Source organism: Astyanax mexicanus, chromosome 23 (assembly GCF_023375975.1).
Source record: "Astyanax mexicanus isolate ESR-SI-001 chromosome 23, AstMex3_surface, whole genome shotgun sequence".
Classification (NCBI taxonomy): Eukaryota; Metazoa; Chordata; class Actinopteri; order Characiformes; family Acestrorhamphidae; genus Astyanax; species Astyanax mexicanus.
The window spans coordinates 10,465,109-10,479,571 of NC_064430.1; the positions used below are offsets into that span (position 1 = coordinate 10,465,109).

The window sequence follows — 14,463 nt, forward strand, 5'->3', positions numbered from 1 at the left end:
AAACACATTAAGAGACAAGAAATTCATGTAATTAACTTTTGATGAGTTCAGCACAGCTGTTAACTGAAAGCCTGAATCCCAGGTGACTCTACCTCATAAAGCTGACTGAAAAAATACAGCCAATATGTACACAAATAAAGTCATCTAAACAAAAGGTGCTACTTTAAATAATATAAAATGTAAAGAATATTCTTGTCTAAGAGTGAAAGAATCCAAACTTTTGTCTGGTACTATACTGTAGCTAGCTAATTTTCCCATTCCACCTTAAAGGGTGCAGCAGCAGTCCCTGAGGATGCTGCATTTAAGGTGGAACAGAAGAAAAATGAATGAGAAGCTAGTGAATAGCATTAACTTTAACTTGAGCAATTAGTGTAGACAATAAGAGAAGAGATATGATGCTCTAAATGTAACTAAAGTCCAGTCCAGGTGTTTGAGTTTTTTTTTGTTTTTTTTGTTTTTTTACCAGATTGAAACCCTCTGGAATATAACCAAGAGGAAGATGGATGATTACAAGCCTTTAAAATAAGCTGAACTGCTTGAATTTTAGCACCAGGAGTAAAGGCATAAAGTTGTCTAAAAGCAGTGTGTAAGACTGGTGGAGGAGAACATGCCAAGATGCATGAAAACTATGATTAAAAACCAGGGTTATTCCATCAAATATTGATTTCTGAACTCTTAAAACTTTTTTTTCTGCAAATAAATGCTCTAAATGACAAAATTTTTATTTGGAATTTGAGAGAAATGTTTTTCGTAGTTTATACAAATAAAACAGCACGTTCGTTTTACTCAAACATATACCTATAAAGAGCAAAATCAGAGAAACTGATTCAGAAACTGAAGGGGTCTCTTAATTTTTAATTTTCAGAGCTGTATTCTTAGAGGAAAGATTTCAGACACTTCCCATTACAACTCAGTACCAACTAGGGGAGAGGAGTCACTCAAAAATTATTAAGATTAAATATGCTTTGATTGCTTCCATACAGTTCTTGAATCGTCTACATATATAAAACACAGGCACTACATTCTGCTTACATCACTGATTTCCATGGCTAATTGGGCTCTAGCAAAGGAGAAAATACCCCTATCCAGGTACAAGCGCTGAAGGAAAAAAACAGAATGTTAAAAGAATGAATTCATGCTGAATTAAACTGAGGTGCAAAGGGAGCTAATAAGGCTAATAAGAGTTCTACAGCTAGAGTCAGGCAGTAATGAGTTGTTCAGGTTGGCTGAGATTGTACACCCACAGCCATACACACACACACACATGCATTAAGACCCCCGGGCCAGAGACCCGTTCTCAATAAACCCCAACATTTTAATCAAGCTGCGGGAGCTGGTAATGAGGCGGCGTTATGCTGCTATTATCAGATTCTGCTAGCCCCCAATTAGAGCTATCACAGCCCCATAGTGCACGTTCCAACCCACAGCTGCTGTACTTAAAGTCTAGTCAATCAGGCAAACTATACCTGAACTTGGCTTCTTTAGTTCTGCACTGCTAGATTTTGCTGGAGCACTGCTGTGAGGATTTGATTGCATTCAGTGACAAGAGCACTAGTGAGGTCAGGATGTTGGATGATCACCAGTAAAAAACAAACAGTTCAAATATGTTTTTTTTTTTTACCCCTCTAGTCCATGCCTGGAATTATGTAGGGTGCTAATATGTTCATGTTCATTGGTTCGATAAAAAGTCTTATTCCGCTAAAAGTATGTCTCTACAGAGACTAGACAAGTTTTCATTGGTCATCTTCTAGAGTTTTAGCTCCAGAAGGTCCCCAAAATGAGTGGCTACCTATATAGAAAAAAGAATACAGAAAATAAGAGACCACTTAAAAATGATGAGTTTATTTGATTTTACGAAATTAAAAACCTCTAGAATATAATCAAGAGGAAGATGGATGATCACAAACCATCAAACTAAGCTGAACTGCTACTAAAGTTATCCGAAAGCAGTGTGTAAGACTGGTGGAGGAGAACATGCCAAGATGCATGAAAACTGTGATTAAAAACCAGGATTATTCCACCAAATCGTGATTTCTGAACTCTTAAAACTTTATGAATATAAACTTGTTTTTTTTGCATTATTTGAGGTCTGAAAGCTCTGCTTGCTACTTTTTTACTTATTTGAGCCATTCCTCATTTTCTGCAAATAAATGCTCTAAATGACAATATATTTTTAATTTGGGATTTGGGAAAAATGTTGTCCGTAGTTTATAGACTACATTGAAATAACAGCATATATTTTGATATATTGTATTGAAATCATACACGTTTATTTCGATTTTATTTGATTGCAGATGGTGTGAACCTGAGACAATTCTTTTTTTTCCGGTCAAGTTCAATCCATTTATGAATAAACATCCATTCCTGCATTTTAGGCCTTTAACACATTCTAAAAAAAAGTTGGGAGGGGTCAACAAAAGACTGGAAAAGTAAGCGGTACTAATAAAAATAAAAACTCTGCAATAGGACTAAAAGTACAATCAAAAGAACAATTTAGAGTCTCATAAAAGTAAATATGGAAACACGTTCACGAATGTCTTAAAAAAACGTATTTATTTATTTTTATTTTAAAAAATGATTTAATGTCAATTGCAAAGACTTTTTGATATCCAACCCTTTACAGTACCCTTTAATATCATCTAAAGTTTCAGATTATCTTGGTACACAAGTTACAAGTGAATCAACCCGGCACAGCAGTGCTGCTGGAGTTTTTAAACGCCTCAGTGTCGCTGACGGATTGAGAATAGCCCACCAACCAAGAGTTTTCTGTGGGCAGCATCATGTTCCCATTGATGAACGACACAAACTGTGCAGAAACAGATTCAGAGCTTCTGTCTCTGATTTTACATTATCTACAAGTTGAAGCATTTCAGTAGAAGCGTCCAATAGAGTGGGAAGAGTTACAGGATCCAGTGTTTAAAAACTCCAGCAGCACTGCTGTGTCTAAACCACTCACTCGCACCAACACAATGCACACTGCTAACACACAGAGGATGTTATATAGTGTTATGCTTTATCAGTGTCTCTTTACCACCTGTGGCTTTGACGGTTGCAGCTACCTCATCAATGCACAGTAAACATGTGTATATGATTTCAGGCTCGCATTTCCAACTTTGATGTATTTGCATGCAAAAGGCCCACACATGCTGTGGGAAAGCAAAAGGCTGATAGCTCAATTAAGACATGTTGAGTGACTTTATCATTGTTAGCCTGCAGGCTAGCAGGAGGCATTCCGTTCTCAGGTATGTCTGCTGGAGAGATAACGTGTCAAAACCTGAAGCTTCGCCAATAAATGATCCACGCTGGGGATCCATATGACAAAGCCATCTTAAATTACTGCTTTAGAGGTGAGTCAATTAAAGTGAATAGAAGAATACACGTATACAATATACTCACACTCTTACCCAACACACCCTTATCAAAATTACACATTCATACACAGATTCCAAACCACACCATCGCACTAAAGCATATCTTTCAGACGACTCACACACACACCCGGACATAAAATGAGTACATGTGTCAGACTGATGAGCCCCGGGCGCACCGTGCTTTATCACATCTCAATCAGAAGGGCGATCACACACACCTGAACATACCTCTCCGTGACTAACACGAGGATTTTACACATATTTGCCGTCATTACTCAACACACACACAGATGCAGCACACACTCTGCGTGTATGTTACTCCCTGCGTCTGGTCCTTTCTTGGGAAATCTCTACAATAAGCCTCTGTCTTTCGAATTCTTGTTTAATAAGTAAAATGCTACACCATTATTTTGAGATAATATTTCATTATTATGAGGTCCTATGTCTTTATGTCTGTAAGACACCAAAGTCGTTAAATTACTGCAAGATTATAAATCATTATTGTGAAACACTACCTTATTATTGTGAGATAATAAGCCATTATTAAAAAATATTAAGTCATAATTGCAGGATACTTAATCATTAGTATGAATTGCTAGGTCATTACTGCAGGATCCGAAGTCATTATTGTGATATATTAAGTAATTATTATGAAATACTAAGTCATTATTGTAAGTAAGTAAGTCATTATTACGAGATACTTTGTCATTATTGTGATATGCTAAGTCATTATTATGAAATACTAAATCATTATTGTGAGTTAATAAGTTGCTATTGTAAGACACTAAGTCATTATTGTGAGATAGTAAGTCATTATTATGAGATACTGAGTCGTTGTTATGAGATACTAAGTCATTATTTTTAGTTACTAGGTCCATATTGTGAGATACTATGTCATTATTGTGAGTTACTATGTCATTATTGTGAGTTATCCAGTCGTTATTGTGAGTTAGTAAGTCATTATTGTGAGATACTAAGTCATTATGATGAGATACTAAATCATTATTGTGAGACATTAAGTGATTATTGTGGGTTAGTGTTATGAGATACTGAGTCATTGTTATGAGATTCTAAGTCCTTATTGTGAGTTACTAAATCCTTATTATGAGATTCTAAGTCATTATTGTGAGTTATTAAGTCATTATTATGATATAACAAGTCGTTATTGTGAGTTACTAAGTCATTATTTTGAGTTACTAAGTCATTATTTTGATATGCTAAGTCATTAATATGAAATACTAAATCATTATTGTGAGTTACTAAGTTGGTATTGTGAGACACTAAGTCATTTTTGTGAGATAGTAAGTCATTATTATGAGATACCGAGTCATTGGTATGAGACACTAGGTTTTTATTGTGAGTTACTAAGTCCTTATTATGAGATTTTAAGTCATTATTGTGAGACACTAGGTTTTTACTAAGTTACTAAGTCGTTATTGTAATATACTAAGTCATTTTAATGAGATACTAAATCATTATTGTGAGATAGTTAGTCATTTTTGTGAGTTACTAAGTCATTGTAATATATTAATACATTATTATGAAATACTGAAAAGTCACTATTGCGAAATACTAAGTCATTATTGTGAGTTACTACGTCATTATTATGATACACTAAAATGTTACTGTGAGACTAACTCATTACTGCTAGAGACAGTATCTCATTATTATAAGATGTTTAGTCATTATTTTAAGATACTAGCTCATTGTTGTTAGACAATGTGCTTTAATGTACTGTCTCACAGGTTTTTAGATATTCTGATGATAAGTCAATGTACCTGTTTTGAGACACTTGGTTATGGGTTTCCATATTTTCTTCAGGGATATTACATTAAAAAAAAAATCATTACATCCATTACAAGCATTAAAAGTTATTATATCATAAATACGGCGGCTTCTATTGGCTACATTTGCTTTTGGATTAGCATGTTTCATATCGCAAGTTAACATAAACATTTAATTACTTGTTAAAGTAGCCTTGAGTTCTTTCAGAGAGAAGTTAACATACAGTAGAAGTTCTCTTGGGGAATTAAAAATGCTGATTTTAGCTTAAAGGAAGTTAGCATGTGTCTAGTAGCTGCTTATATGTTAGCTGGCTAAAGTAACTAGGATAGGTTATGTGATATATGCATAATATATGTCAATATGGCATGATGCCAACTTAACAAGCAGCTTATAGTTCGGAAGCGTACATGTAGATATACAGTATATTTTACTGAAATTTGAGCTACCTGAGCTGCTACTCCTCTATCTCTCTCTCTCTCTCTCTCTCTCTCTCTTTCTCTCTCTCTCTCTCTCTCTCTCTCTCTCTCTCAGGTGTTTACACCCGTCCTAATGCCAGTTTGCCAGTGTAGCAAATGCTGCTGTCAGGCCGGGTGGTTAATAAGCTTGGCATGCGTGCCTCTCCTAATCAGCTGCCATTAAAGCTAGCGCTGCTGCATCTGCCTGGGAATGTGACAGCTTCGCTATGGCAGCAAAGTGGGTCTACACTCAGCAAGTCACACAGCCAAACACAAAGAGCCCACTGCAGGAAAACACACACACACACACACACACACACAGACATTTGTTTTGCTATTCTTGTGAGAAACATTCATAGCATGTAATATGTCACATAATAATAATTTATAAAAAATACAAATTTATACTACACCCCTTACCTAACCATGAAAGTACACGCTACATTATTCTTGTGGGGACATCTGGTCCTCACAAAAGTACTAAAACCTGCAAACACACTCGTTGGTTTCTTGTGAGGACCTTAGATTCACATAATAATAACTGTAGTTCATTTATACTACACCCCTCACACCTAACCCTTCGAATTTGTGAGGACCACCAAAATGTCCCCACAAACCGACAATTCGTGACACTACACCATTGTTGTGGGGACATCTGGTTCTCACAAACATAGTTAAATGTGAGTTTACCCTAGCATTAACTTCACTGTGAAAGTAAATGATTTCACTTTTATTTTTTAGATTTTCTAAGTAAAGAACTACTTCTTTTGTATAGCAAAAAGGACAACCAAAATGTCCTCACAAACAGACAGATTATGATATTACAGTCTGCTTTTGAACACTTCAGGACATCTGGTCCTCAAAGTGGTACCATGCAAATTATGCATACACACACACACTCACACGAATGCACGCACATATAAGTTTTGCTATTTCTCCTAGGACCTCCCATTACATAATAATACATTCATACACACACACACACACACACACACAAACACACCTCACTGAGTAAATTATTTGTAAGTAATTAATAATATACTAACAATTTATGACATTACAGTGTCTAGTTCTCACATCGGTTTTACAGCTAATTTATAATACACCTAAACCTAACCTTATTGATAGTTAGTCAATATATAAATGTACTTAAAAAAAAAAGGTTTTGAATTTGTGAGGACCACCAAAATGTCCCCACAAACCGACAATTTATGTCAATACACCATAGTTGTGGGGACATCTGGTGCTCATGTTGGTTTTGATATTATTGTAGCTAATTTATAATGCACCTTCCTCTAACCTTATCCATAGTCAGTAAACATTAAAATATATTAAAAAAGCTTTACATTTGTGAGGACCACCAAAATGTCCTCACAAACCGACAATTCATGACATTACGCCATGGTTGTGAGGACATCTGGTGCTCATGTTGGTTTTGATATTATTGTAGCTAATTTATAATACACCTAACTCTAACCTTATCCATATCCAAGTAAAGGAATATAAAAAAATCAAATGTGTAAAGACCACCAAAATGTCCTCACAAACCGACGATTCATGACATTTTACACCATGGTTGTGGGGACATGACATCTGGTCCTCACAAAGATCCCTCCCAAAATGTGCGAACACATACACACACACACACACACACACACTCCTAGTTAGCAGTAGCGCGTGACTCATGTCTGGTTTCTGGCTGTGCCACAGTGCCGCCACATTATCTTTCTGAATTTTATTTCCCCCATTTCTGCCATCAGCTCAAAATTAGATTAATCATTTTCGCTTTAGAGAGAAAGTTGGGGGAAGAAATAAAAGCGGCGGAGGTAAAAATGTCCTCGTAAAGTATCAATAACAATGCTGAGAGGCTTTCTAATGCGGCAGACGGCCTGATGGCTTTATTCGTCAAGATGTCTTTAGTGGACCCGCTAGTGTAGTTTAGAGGACCATAAATGTCGGATAAGGCTGAGATTGTGGGCCGGGAGGTGTGTGTGTGTGTGTGTGTGTGTGTGTGCGCAATGATAGCCACTGGAGCTCGAAGGGCCATTTAGCTAGCGGTGTGCAGCAGGAATTTGGCCCCTCTGTGTCAAACTGCATGGTGAATAGTTCCAACTCAGGCCGAATATACTGCATTGTGATTTTATGATGCTAAAAAGAAAAAGAGACTATGTGTGTGTTCATGTGTGTGAGTGTGTGTGTGTGTGTGTGTGTGTGTGTGTGAGTGTGTGTTAGGGGAAGAAGAAAGTATCAGAACGGAGGGAGCACATCAAAATAAAAGATCCCTCCAGCACAGAAGAGGAGTGTAAAGGGAATGTGAATGAGTTGCAGATGAAAAAAAATAAAAAATAAAAAAAATAAAATAATACAAAAGCAGTGGCAAAAGAAAGAGAGAGTGGAAAAAAAGAAAGAAAGAAAGAAAGAAAGAAAGAAAGAAAGAAAGAAAGAAAGAAAAAGGAAGAAGAGGATTCGCTTCTTCCCACAGGCAATTCACCATCGGTTGCATGACCTGAGAACACACACTGGCAGGCAGACCGCAGGGTGTGTGCATGAGGAGGGCCTGAGGATGGAGATAACACGGAGGAGAGGAGCGAAAAGAAAGAAAGAGAGAAAGAAGGGAAGTGAGAAAATCCTTCACTTCAGCTGAGAGGAAACACAAGTGAACTAGAAGTCCACGGTGTGTACATGATCACAACAGAACACAGTGAGCATCACTCAGGTCAGACTGTATGTCCATATTGGTATAATTCTTATTATATGACTATATCATCAATGTTGTTTATAACGCTTTTATTAGTATAAATCAGAAACTTTTATAGAAGAAGTAGAAAACCATCTTAACTTTAAATATCTTTAAATAAAATTCAAAGCAAAAAATAATTCTAAAAAGATTCCAAATGATCCAAATGATCTTGGAGCATCTCTATTGGTCCATTCATCAATGTGCCAGATTCAAATTATGTTTGATACAAGGTTATTTTTTGATATCAGCGTGTATTTTTTTGCTTTGACACAGTATATCCACTTATCAGTTAGTTCAATCTGCATACAAGAATAATAATAAAATAATTAAATATATAATTCCAGTCAAACGTTTGATAACACCTTCTCAATTAATGCTTTTTTTTTTCTTTTTTTTGAAGAAACAGACTATGAAGAAACACATAAGAAATCATGTAGTTAAACTTAAAAGTGTTAAACAATTAAAACTCTCTGAGAGTAATTTAGGTGCTCTTATCTGGGGAGCTGTTAACTTGTGGTTTCTGAGGCTGGTAACTCTAAAGAATGTATCCTGTGCAACAGAGTAAACTCTTGGGTTCTTTTCCCGGGGCGGTCCTGATGAGAGCCAGTTTCATCATAACATTTTTGATGGTCTTCATTAATGCACTTGAGGACACTTTCACAATTCTTGATTGAGTAAAGACATTTAACACTACAAACCAGATCCCCCTTTCTTTTTTAAGACTTTATAACTGCACTAACTGCATGATCAAGGGTACGTTTTGGATGTAACATGCCATAAACTAATCAGAGTGTCACTTGCCATTCCCTTTAAAAGCCAGGTGTGGTCTGGTGTGGTTTGGCAGATTGCTATTTCAATGGCGTAGTGTTGTGCACGGACCTATGTTGACAATTCCCTGCCAAGACAGGAGCGAATATGCCAGAATAATACCTGAACACACCTTAATTCGAGATCGCCATGCTCTTCTGCATAGATATCTTCACAAGTGCCACTGGAAGGCATGAGACCAGACAGTAGGTTGGGTGTAAGATAGTAATGAACACTGCGGAACAACACTGTCCCTTATGGTACGTGTCCACTAGCACTTAAGTCACATCTAAACACATCCTATTCATTTCAAAGGAAAGAGCCCCTGGCGAAAAAGTTCAGCAGAGCTCACTGCCTCCAGCCAATCAGGGAGGAGCAGGTTGCGACTTCCCACATATACTGTACGAGCCTCACACACACACACACAGAACAGGTGTCTTTAAAACATATATGGATATGGATTAACCAAAGCATAGATGACAATGAGACTGATTACAAATTAAAAATCTTAAACTTATGATTTACTACATCTGTTGCTGTTCCACGCCCACACGCGCCAAGCCAAGGGATCCGGCCTGGCGACATACGTTGAAGAAAAGTGCTAACGGCCATTGTTACACAGTTTCAAAATGTCTTGATGAAAGGAACGGAATAGAAATAGAAATTCTCCAAAATGACCTAAATTTAACTCTTTCCATTGACTTCTATTGACAGTTAAGACAGTTTTACAGAATTTCTGTCCAGTAAAGTTGCCATTTTGGAGATACATGTTTTTCATTGGACAGCAATGATGTGCTTTAATGGGTTTAATAGCAGAGAAAACACTACAAACCCCTCAGATCCAGCATATTCTCTCTCTGACCTATCTCACAGCCTGGCTTTAACTGCCCTTTGTGAGCATTACGCTCAGAATCTGAAGTGCCAGGTCTCTCTCATATAACACCCTGGCTCATTTCACATCTCTCCACGCGCCGCACGGCCCGGGCTTAGCTCTCTCTCTCCCTCTCTCTCTCTCTCTCTCTCTCTCTCTTTTCATTCCCGACCACGCCGTATGCTGCCGTTCCTCCTGGGCCGCTTCTTTTCATCCTCGCGAAAGTTCACACACAATTCAGAGAGTGGTAAAACACGGCCAAACGCTGCCTGAGAACTGCGTTGTTTCACTAATTACAAAAAAAGAAAAAAAGTATCTGGGCTAATCCAGGCCTGATAAGACACTCATTACCTAGCAAAGACATTTATCGCCGGCGGATTGATGACCCATTTCTGAGAGTGGCTGTGTAGCGAGGAGAGAAAGCGCTGCCTATCGCCGCGGCGCGCTACAGCTGTAGCCCAGTTCATCATTTGTCTGAGAGCGAGGCTGTGTGGAAGTGTAATTAACAGATGCTGCTCGGGCTAATAGAATTCTCTGGAAGCTCCGTCTCGCTGACGAGAGGCGGCTAAACGGAGACGTCTCGTTAAACTGAGAAGCGCAGGGACTCAACTAAACTGAGGCGAGCGGGGGGAAAAAAAAGCCATTATTAGAGATGTTTGAAAGCGGCAAATGAGCAACAGCGAGATTCAGCACAATCATTAAACACACATATACACACATACTCACACACACACACACATATCCAATCATGATCAAAAAGCTCATACACAAATGAGTACAAATTTTATCTCCAGTAGCAGTCAACATTTTGGACACACCTCATCTTATTTAATGCATTTTTAAACAATTCGAACTCAAGAAAAATGTGTTAAACAAACCAGAATATGTTTAATATTTTCAATAGTATTTTCGATACCACCTCAAAAAGAAAAAAGACTACCCTTATAAATGGTTTATAAATTAACCAATATTTTTTTTATTAGCTGATCTGATCAAACTCACATATTAGGAATTAGAGCAGATCTGCACAAGACTCACTGAAGATTCACTAAAAGCTGACGTTACTTGTTTAATGGCTAAATGTACCTATAGAGCTCATGCACGGTTGTAAATGTTCGTTAATCACTAGTCTTGTACTCTGTTTTGTGTGTTCAAGCTTGTATACATTATTTGTAGGATGTGTAAAACTAAGAAAAGCAGAGTAAAGTAAAATAAAATATTTAACACTACTAACCAGATACCCCTTTCAAGACTTTATACTGTAACTGCACTAACCTTTCTTGATCAAGGGTGTGTTTTGGGCATAACATGCATTAAACCAGTCAGAGTGCCACTTGCCATTCCCTTCAAGAGCCAGGCGTGGTCCGGTGTGGTATGGCAGATTGCTATTTCAATGGTGCAGTGTCTACGTTTGTGTGACATATGAAGATGTACGTGGTTTGGGTACGCACCTACTGTATATCGACTAAAAATGTGTTAAACCAGAATACGTTTTATACACCCTTATAAAGGGTTTATAAATGGTTTATAAATTATATATAATTAAGTATTACTGACTAGGTTGTAAATGCCTTAAAAAACTTTTGTTAAGCAGTTACAGCACACCAGTTGAAAAAGGCAACAGTGTCAAATCTGTGGTTTCATTTATAGTCATTTGATTTATAGTAAAGAGTTAAATATACTTATACAAATATATTAGTATGATAAGTTTAATGCTGATTGATGGAAAGCACAAAGTAAGATATGTTTAGAAAGATCTGAGGTTTAGCAGTGTAAATAAGTGTAGAATTAATATTTTGTAAATTTTTAGCTCACTGTTGCCTTTTCAAATAATGCGTTTTCATATATTTATTAATTGCTTATTAATAGGTTTTAAATTATTCCAAACCTAATTCATAACCAATAATAAACTCCTTTATAAACCATTTGTAAACCCTTTATAAAGGTATTCTTATTTTAAAGTGTTAAAGTGTTTTTTTTGGGGTTTTTTTACTGTATTTTTCAGACTATACGGCGCATTAAGAGACACTACATTGAAGTAAGTAAGGGTGTCGCCCTGTTTCCCTTCTAATGGGAAAGCTGGGGGAGGAGCCTAAGTAAACGAAACTGTAATTCTTAAAAAAAAGAGAAACATTTTCTTTCAAAGTCAAACGAACTCTGAATGTTAATCTACACAGATTTCTCTCCTGAAAAACAAATGTTTATTTGGGTATGTAAAGTACTTTCATATATTTACAGTGAGCTTAGATTTCCAATATTTTTTCTAAGGGTTTTCTTAGTTTTTAATAAAGTTTCTCCAGCTCTAAGGCTGGGTGCAGCAGCATAAGCATTAGCATTAGCTGCTAGCCACAGCACTAAGGGGATGAAAATGCTGCTTCATAGCGCTACACTGAGGAACCCTGAGTGTTCCAGTAACCCAGGGCGCTATCAGCTAGCGGTTCATGCCACGTAGCTTGTTTTAACATGGCAAACTCACAGACTACAATCCTAGCGCTGCGGTTAGCAGCTAATGCTAAAGCGGCTGCTGCTGCACCCAGCTTTAGTGCTGGAGAAACTTCACTGTAAACTCACCCTTATAAAGCTGTACTTCAGTGGAGTGGCTTTACTGCTCCTTAATAACTGACTGGTAGAATTCATATACAAGTTGCAATAGATTATAAGGCGCACTGTCAATTTTTGCGATGGAAATGACCTAACCGTCATTAAATGTATATGTACTGTATTTTAGAGGCATTTTACAATAGCAATGATTAGAAAATCATTTTTTTTTATTATTACCAGTGTCATTATAACTGTAAATCTAATCTTAGCTTTTTTCTATTCAATATGGTCGTAAGACATCAGTAAAAATATAATGAATGAAGTAAAGTATGAAAATATAGAGTAAACCCTTTAAAAAAGACCTGAATTGTTGGATGCTACTTGATCCAACATTAATATTAAATATTGAAATTACATAAAGCTCAGACATAGCTATGATTTATTATTTACTTTAAAGAGTATTAACATTGTTTTGACATAAAAAATACATAAATAACGAAAAAAGCGTAATGATTTTTAAACATTAAGAAGAAAAGAGGCCTTAATTAAAGGCTCATACACACACACACACACACACACGCACACACACACTTAGCAAGCACACTTTTCTGTTTGAATAAGACATGTGCACAACCAATTATGAACAAATGCAGATGTAAAAGGAGGGAGTGTGCTACCACACACACACAAACCTACACACACACACACACACACACATAGAGTAGATGATGGCAGAGGTGAGGTGTAAAGGTCTGCTCCACCTCTCCACTGTCTCCCACTGTAAGTTTGGTAATGAACACAGACAGCTGTGGGAGCGGCCGTGTCGCTAGTGTGTGTGTGTGTGTGTGTGTGTGTGTGACAGGGCAGGTCGTGCTGATGCTCTCTCTCTCTCTGACTGCTTTGACCCGCTGTAATTTCTCCTCAGTGCAGCCGCTGACAGCAGCAGCTGCAGCCGCCACGCCAGACAGATGAAATTTTCATAACTATCTCCACAAACTGCGCATCATTCATAACCCCACAGCCGCCTGCCACACACAATATGCTCGCCATGAAGCCCTGCGTTACATATAATTAACACAGAGAGGGAAGGATGTGAGACTGCAGCCCTGTGTGTGTGTGTGTGTGTGTGTGTGTGTGTGTGTGTGTGGAAAGAGGGAGATTAGGGAAAGCTAACACTGTCATTACTGCACACATCACTTCAGTACAGTCAAGGGTATGAAGAACTAATTACACACACACACACACACACACACACACACATCCCAAACACACACACACACACACACGCTGGTTACCCACCTGAACTTACCAAAAGAAAAAAAAAACAACAACATGGTAACAAGACAGAGAGAGAGAGAGAGAGTGAAAAAGAATAAGATAGCAAAGACACAAATAAATGAAAGAGGGATGAGTAAAAAAGAAAAAGAAAGATTGGGTAAGCAAAAGTTCAGAAACAGAGTAAGAAGTAAATAAGTAATTATAAACAAATAGAGAGAAAACGATAGAGAGAGGTGATGGAGAGAGAGAGAGAGAGAGAGAGAGAGAGAGAGAGAGAGAGAGAGAGAGAGAGAGAGAATGGAGATGGAGAGAGATGATGGGAAGATGTGATATGAAAGAGAGAGAAAGAAAGAAAGAAAGAGAGATAGAGAGAGAGAGACAGAGAGATGATGAAGAGAAAGAAGTGATAGAGAGAGATGTAATAGCGAGAAAAAGTGAGAAATAGAGAAAGAAGTGATGAGAGAGAGGTGATAGAGATAAAGTGAAAAATAGAGTGAGAGAGGTGATGGAGAAAGAGGTGATAGAGAGAAAGTGAGAAACAGAGAGAGGTGAGAAAGAGAGAAGTAATAGAAAGAAATAGTGAGAAATAGAGAGAGGTGATGGAGAGAGAGAGGT

At 37.4% G+C, this 14,463-nt stretch overlaps 1 protein-coding gene across 3 annotated transcripts in view; it reads right to left on the reverse strand.

Moving 5' to 3' along the window:
* The window catches only part of fto (FTO alpha-ketoglutarate dependent dioxygenase), a 284,644-nt gene that overhangs the window by 161,554 nt on the left and 108,627 nt on the right, over window positions 1–14,463 (reverse strand). The window lies entirely within an intron of this gene.